A 6,857-nucleotide genomic window follows, 5' to 3' on the forward strand; every position below is an offset into this window, starting at 1 on the left:
TATGTGTGCTGGCCCAAGGGCTGCCTGAGAGGGGCCCAGCTGCAGTTCAGCATAGTCTGTGCACTTCTGGGGGCACCTGGCAAGAGTCACCAAGCAATCCAAAAATGGCTGCCACCCCTGCTGGGCTTAGAAGTGTCTAGAGAGGCCAAGCCAGAAAACAAGGCTGGCTGTCACTAGTGCAAAGCTTGGGGCTACTCAACAAGAGGTATGGGAAATTCTGAGGCCAGATTCTTTGGGTTTTGTGAGCCTTTGAGAGATTTTAGGAAAGCCTGCAGCATGAGCCAAGATAGCCCATTTGTATGGAAAAGACACTGGAAGTGGCTTAGGTGGGCCCACAAGTCAGGTGGGGTAGGGTTTCAGGGAATTGCCAGGACAGGGTGAAAGGTATTAGTTAGGTTGATGGCAACTCAGTCTTGGCACTTGCCTGGGTCTGTCTGCAGCCTGGGGAAGGTGGAGTGAGGGCTCAACAAAGGAACAATGGCTTCTGCCAGCACTTCTATCTGTGAGAAAGCTGCTCCTCCAGCCCTCGCCCTGAAGCCAGAGAATTCAGTTCCTTTGTATGTCCTTGGCATCTTTCAAGCTGCTGCCCCAGCTCTGGACTTCAGAGTGAGTGAGTTCATGCATGGGCCGTTGAAAAGGAATGCTTGAGACCCCAGCAGCCCTCCATCTCACTCAGACACAATCTCCACTGGCTTTTGCATCCAGAAGTTGTGGGGACTTTTCTTCCTGGCAGTGAGACCCTGGGCTGGGGACCCTGGTGTGGAGCTGGGATCCCTCACTATCAGGGTAAAACTTCAAAACTAAGATATCCCTCCCATTTTTAACCACCACACATGGGGATGGGACCAGCCCATTTCATGTCTTCACCCCTCCAACCAGTCTCCCTGTGGCTTCTTCTGCATATCTTTAGTTATGGTGCTTCTATTTACCTAGATTTTAGGTGGTTCTCAATGATGGTGGTTCTGTAGTTTGGTTGTAATTTCGAAGTGATTGTGGGAAGAGGTGAGCACAGCATTGATCTACTCTGTCATCCCGACTACAAGCCCACTATTTATTCTTAAGGGAGAGTATGATATGAAACTATCAACATGAAACAAGTTAGAACTAGCATTTTTTATTGATGACAAAATGGCTTCTGAGCTTGGACTGCTAGGTCATTTCTGTTCATGAGAGTTTGCCCTGGGTTTGATGAAGTTTGGGCACCTCCCAGGGCATGCTCTTATTTTCTGCATACTTAAGAGTAGTTGGTCAATAATGATTTGGTTCTTTCATTACTGTGCCCACCCCTGCCACACCAAGGATAAAATAAAAGCTTCCTTCAATTATACATTCTATGAGACATGGAAATTTGAAATCTTTCCTCTGTAGCACAAATTTCAAATAGTGTCTTATAAAGTTTCAGGACCTGAGAGGTTCTTGAAAGGGCTTATTTTGCTACCAGTTTCTAACTCATGTCTGTTCCTAAATAATCATTATGGTGTATTATTCTTTTAATGGGTTATTTTCCAAAATGGAAGATGAAGGGAAAGAAGGAGGGTGGGGAAGAGAGAGAGAGAGGCAGGCAGGGGCTACCATTTGATTTTGAGTGTTATTTTCTTATTTCGTAGAGTAGAACCTGGCCTGAAATGTCCCCAGGCACATGCTATTTCCGAGCCATAATTATGTTTTTTAACCCACTCCTTTATGTCTGGGTCCTTAATGTCCAAGCTCCTATATAATTACCAAGTTCAGTGTGTGGGAATGAGACAAATACTTTTTGCATGACTTTAGTCTGTGCATTACTGCAAATGCTGTATTATTACAAGATATTTCCTGAACCAAAAGTTGTACTATTAACTCTCTCAACTTGAAAAGACCTGGCAAAAGATGCTCCCAGTCTTTGGCCCATGATACAAAACTCAGATGGGCAGTGACTTGATCCAGCTGAGGCCTGGGACTCCTGGGGGAAGAACTGGGGGAAGAATTTGGTACTAGTGTTCTGGTTTGGAGCCTGACATGGAACTGGGAACCTCTCCTTTGTCATCCAGCTGTATCACACAGCCGCAGCCATGGCTCTCACTGCAGTTGTGAAGTACTTACATTCTTCATTATTTGAAAGAGGCCAGGTTTGTTAACTGCTTCTCCTGGAGGAAGTTACTGTGTTAGCTTGCTAGATGAGAGAGATTGGTGATGCTGATTGTTAAGAGTAATCAGAATTTTAAAGGGTCAAGCTAAAAGGAGGAGAGCTGTGGCCAATGAGGCAGGGCTCCATTTAATCCTGGACTGTCGAAGTTTACCAAGATTGAAGACAGCAGGAGCCTAAGTACCCCAGGGTGGATCTAAGGAGTCTCTCCCCCTGAACTCAAGTGATTTCAACACCATTTTCTTCTAATTTGAGAAATAATTTATATCTCTCAGCATTTGTGTGTGTGGAGCCGAGAAATCATTTTTATTGTTTCATTTATTATTTCCTGTTATTTATTGAATAGTCAAGTAATATAGAAAGTAATTTCTGAAATCCAAGTACCCAGCAATAGCCTTCAATATTTTGTGTTCGTGTTTCTGGACCTTTCCCACTTATTCATGTATGTACTTATACATATGTATAGATACATATGTATCTATACATATTCATACACACATACATATATATATTTATAAGTAGATATTTATATATTATTTTACATAAGCATGTTGTTTTATCATTTGCTTTTTCCATTTAACTATATGTTTCCTTTTAATGAATATGAATATAAATCATTCTTGAATGGTTTCTGAGGATTCCATTATATGAATAATAGATATTCAATAATTAGTACAAAATCCAGATGGACATTTTTTTTACTTCTCATTAATTGCTACTGTGATCACCATCCCATTGAATATCCTTTTATCTTTTTCTTCTCTATGTACCTGTCCAGCTTTTTTTTCAAGAGGTGACTGTTGGACCCCAAGGTGTGCATATTTTGAATTTTAGCACTTAGTGCCAAGTTGTCCTTGAGAAAGTTTATTCTAATTTATCTTGCCAACAGTGGATAAAAGTGCCTAAAGAATAGAGAAATTAGCTTTCCATTTTCTTAGCTTTTCTGAATTTTACCTGCCTCTAGAACCTTACCTCTAAATGCCTAAAAGACAAATGTATTTATAAAGTTGCAATATAATCAGCAATTACCAAGATTCTTTATTCACTAAGATTAAGTAATGCTAAACTCACTTTGTCTTTTGATAAGGTTAATATAAAGGCAGGTTAAGGGAATGACATAGATACGAGGTACCAGGATTTCAGCTAGGCATTTGACACTACAAACTCACATACAAACTCACATATTTTTTTATTCATTTATTTATTTTTTTACCAGATGGAGAAATAAGGACTGAATGGTGGTTCAGCTAGATGGACTATGCTAGGCAGGTTGATTCGGGGATCCTGTCACCTCTACAGGGAGGTTACTGGAGGCACTAGGCTCTCATTGTTCAAAAATGTACACAGACCTAATTACAATTGACCCTTGAACAACGCAGGGATTAGGGGCACCAACCCCAGGACAGTCAAAAATTTGTGTATAACTTTTAACTCGCCAAAAACTCAACTACGGTCATCCCTCAGTATCCACGGGGAATTGATTCCAGGATCCCCCACAAATTCCAAAACCCGAGCATGCTCAAATCCCTTATATAAAATGGTATAGAACAATGCATACAGTTGGCCTTCGCATCCTGAGATTCCCAACCATGAATGGAAAATACTGTTTATGATCTGTAGTTGAATACATAGATGCAAAACCTGGAGATATGGAGAAACACCTATATATTTATTGAAAAAAAATCTGCATATAAGTAGACTCATGCAGAAATCTATATTGTTCAAGAGTCAATTGCATATACAGCCTTTGAAAGCACACTTTTTGAAAGCGTGATGCCTCAAAGCTAGGAAGGTTAGCTAAAACAATAGAAGTCATAATTAGAATTGAGAAATGCCTCAGCAGGATGAAACTATAGACCCAAATTTAGTTAAGATAAATCTAAAGCAACTATTCAGTAAGGTAAAGAATGAAGTTTATTCTTCAAATTAAAATTCCCGTGTGTGTGTGTGTAAATGGCAGGGAAACTGGCCACCACGATATCAGTTTAATCAATTACAAATTTGAATAGGAGTCATCATTGCATAGCAGATGCTAAGAAATCAGTGCAATGTAGGTGTACATTAATTACTTTAAAATAGTGTTTACTACAGGCAAGAATACATGTGAAGACTTGCATTCAGACCCTGCTCAGGAAATTATTGTGTAAGAGAAGTCCTGACACAGTGTAATGACCCCATATGTAATGGGGTTCAGAGTGGGGACTAGGAGAGGTGGAGAATAACCAGTCAAGTGGAAAAGAATGATTAGGCTAGATAAGTTAGTGGTAATGGGCATAACTATATTTAAATGTCTGAAAACCTGAGCACCCTCTAAAAAGTCAGAATTAGGACAAGTCAGCTACAATTGCAGCCAAAAGCTCAAAATATGTCAGGCAGGAGGCACATCCCATTTAAGCCATTTAATACATTGTCTCATATGGTATTGAGTTTCCCATCTCTAGTCTCTAGTGATAATGCATCAACCAGGATGGCTACACAAGGAATTCCTGTGTGGGACAGAAGGTTGTATTAGATTCTTTGCACCAACACATGCACGATGAGTGGCGTTTACATGCCCAATACTTTCCCATGAATGGCCCAGACTTTGAAAAGATCGGGGAAATCTTTTTGCATAGAAGTAAAGCATCATATCGACTGCTAACACTAGGAGTCCTGCTAATGGTTTACCTTTAACCGCCACCTGCTAAGGCTGTGGCACAAAGGGAAGGGGACTGGCTCTATTTGCATCCCAGTACTCCAACCAGCTCATACTTCTTCCTTTTCTCTCCTGCTCAAGTGAACATTTCAGATGTTAATGTGTTCCAATGATGGGGTTCCTGACATCCTCAAATCTATCCTGTCTGTGCATTTCTTCCCACTTTTACTTAAGTTCTCTTCCTGAAAGCAGACCCACTAATTTTCTTTATATATACTATTATTCTCACAACCAGTAAGTAAAAAGTCCCCCAACATCCCCTCCGCACACACACACAACAAAGTATACAAGAGGACATAAAAGGATACTTTTATAGTGATTTAGAAATGGCCACTAAATGAATGAAGAAATGCTCAGCCTCAAATTATTATTAGGGAAATATGATGCAGGTTTCCATGTATCAATTTTTTCAAGGTTAAAGACTTTAAATAGACTTCATTTTGGCACAGTATGAGGAAAGAGATGCAGCCTGGAAGTTGACCAACATTTTTGAAGGGAAATTTGTGATATCTTTCAAAGTTTAAAATATGTATATTCTAGAGATCTCTACCAAACCTCTCTTTTATTAGCACATTATAGATATAGCTATTATCTGTTGAAGCATCTGTCCTTGTTGAGACCATGCACATGAGAACAGGCAAAGCTGTTCCTTTGGAAAAGTATTCTTTGAAGCATTGTTGGAATGATGAAAGACTGGAAATGACCCAAATGTCCATCATTCATGCACTCATTCATTCAACAAACATTTACTGTGTGCCAGGAAATGTATTATGTGCTCGGGATATATCTTTGAAGAAAATAAACAAAGGTTCCTGCCTACTGTTTTAATATGTCAATATAGGACTGGTAAACAGAGTGCATGCATAGAGGAATAATATGTATCCATTAAAAATTAGGTATCTATATAAGATCTTGACGTGGAAGGATGGCCAAGCTATATTGGACGTTTTATTTTTAAAGGGCATGTGCATGTGTCTGTGCTTGCATTATGCATAAAATTTTTCTGGAAAGACTGGTAAAGAACCTTGACAGTGGGAGTGGATATTGGGGAAAGAGAGAGGGAATATTACTTTTCTTTTTATAAAGTCTTTTGTACTATTTAATTTTTCATAGCTAGCATGTATGCTTTATATAATAAAAAACTTATAGATGTTATAAAAAAGAAGAAATCATAAAGCTAAGTGAGTAGATTTTCTAGAGAACTAAGGCTCACTCATATCACAAAGAAAATGGAAAATTCCTTAACCTATCTGTAGGCATTGAGACCAGAATGATTAGGTGTTTGATGCTGTTCAGACTGTGAGAATGGAAATTAATACCATAGTACTTTGGAATGCAAAATGAAAGACATGAGGTGGGCCTGTGGTATTACTGGTCATGGGCATGATGGACTTGTCTACACATGCAAATCAAATGAGAAGACGGCCAGGGGTAGGGGAAGGGCCTGGGACCAGCAGTCAAGTATTCTGGGGCTTTCTCCTGGGTTTATGATTAATCTCCAATCTCTTAGAGCCTCAGTCTCCCCTTCTATGAAACTGAACTTGGATTCATTGATTTAAGGTGTGGCCTAGCACTAACATTGCATGAATATGGGTTTTTCTGGGAAGTCCTCATTTATAGGAAAGAGATTTGAGATATCTCCTGGAATTCTTTAGCGTCTTTGAGAAAATCACCTCAACTTTCTAGTTATCCACCTTCTAATGCTGTGAAGAAACATTAGTTATGTACTTTATTATCTGTTTTTGTGTAGATTCAACTTTAAATACATTTGGATATTTTATGATTAGGTGATTTCAACCACAGGTCCTAGAAAGGCAGGCTTTTTATATTCTACCTTAAACAAGTGACCAAGAGAAATTGATCAATATGTATCCACTTGATTAATCTGTTAGGAAGGAAAAAGAATAGTGCGATTCAACACACTGGGCATTTATGTTCTAAGGAAATTAGAGGATAATTTTATCCTTTTGCAAACTAGATTTCTGTCAGATCCACAAACCCAGAAGTTCCAGTTTGCCTATTCTTTGGGGGTAAGTTTTC

The 6,857-nt window shown here is 39.3% G+C and overlaps 1 protein-coding gene across 10 annotated transcripts in view; it reads left to right on the forward strand.

The window, feature by feature from the left end:
* Nucleotides 1–6,857, forward strand: part of ERC2 (ELKS/RAB6-interacting/CAST family member 2) — an 890,290-nt gene that overhangs the window by 678,847 nt on the left and 204,586 nt on the right. The window lies entirely within an intron of this gene.

This window comes from Pteropus alecto, unplaced genomic scaffold, assembly GCF_000325575.1.
Source record: "Pteropus alecto unplaced genomic scaffold, ASM32557v1 scaffold75, whole genome shotgun sequence".
Lineage (NCBI taxonomy): Eukaryota > Metazoa > Chordata > Mammalia > Chiroptera > Pteropodidae > Pteropus > Pteropus alecto.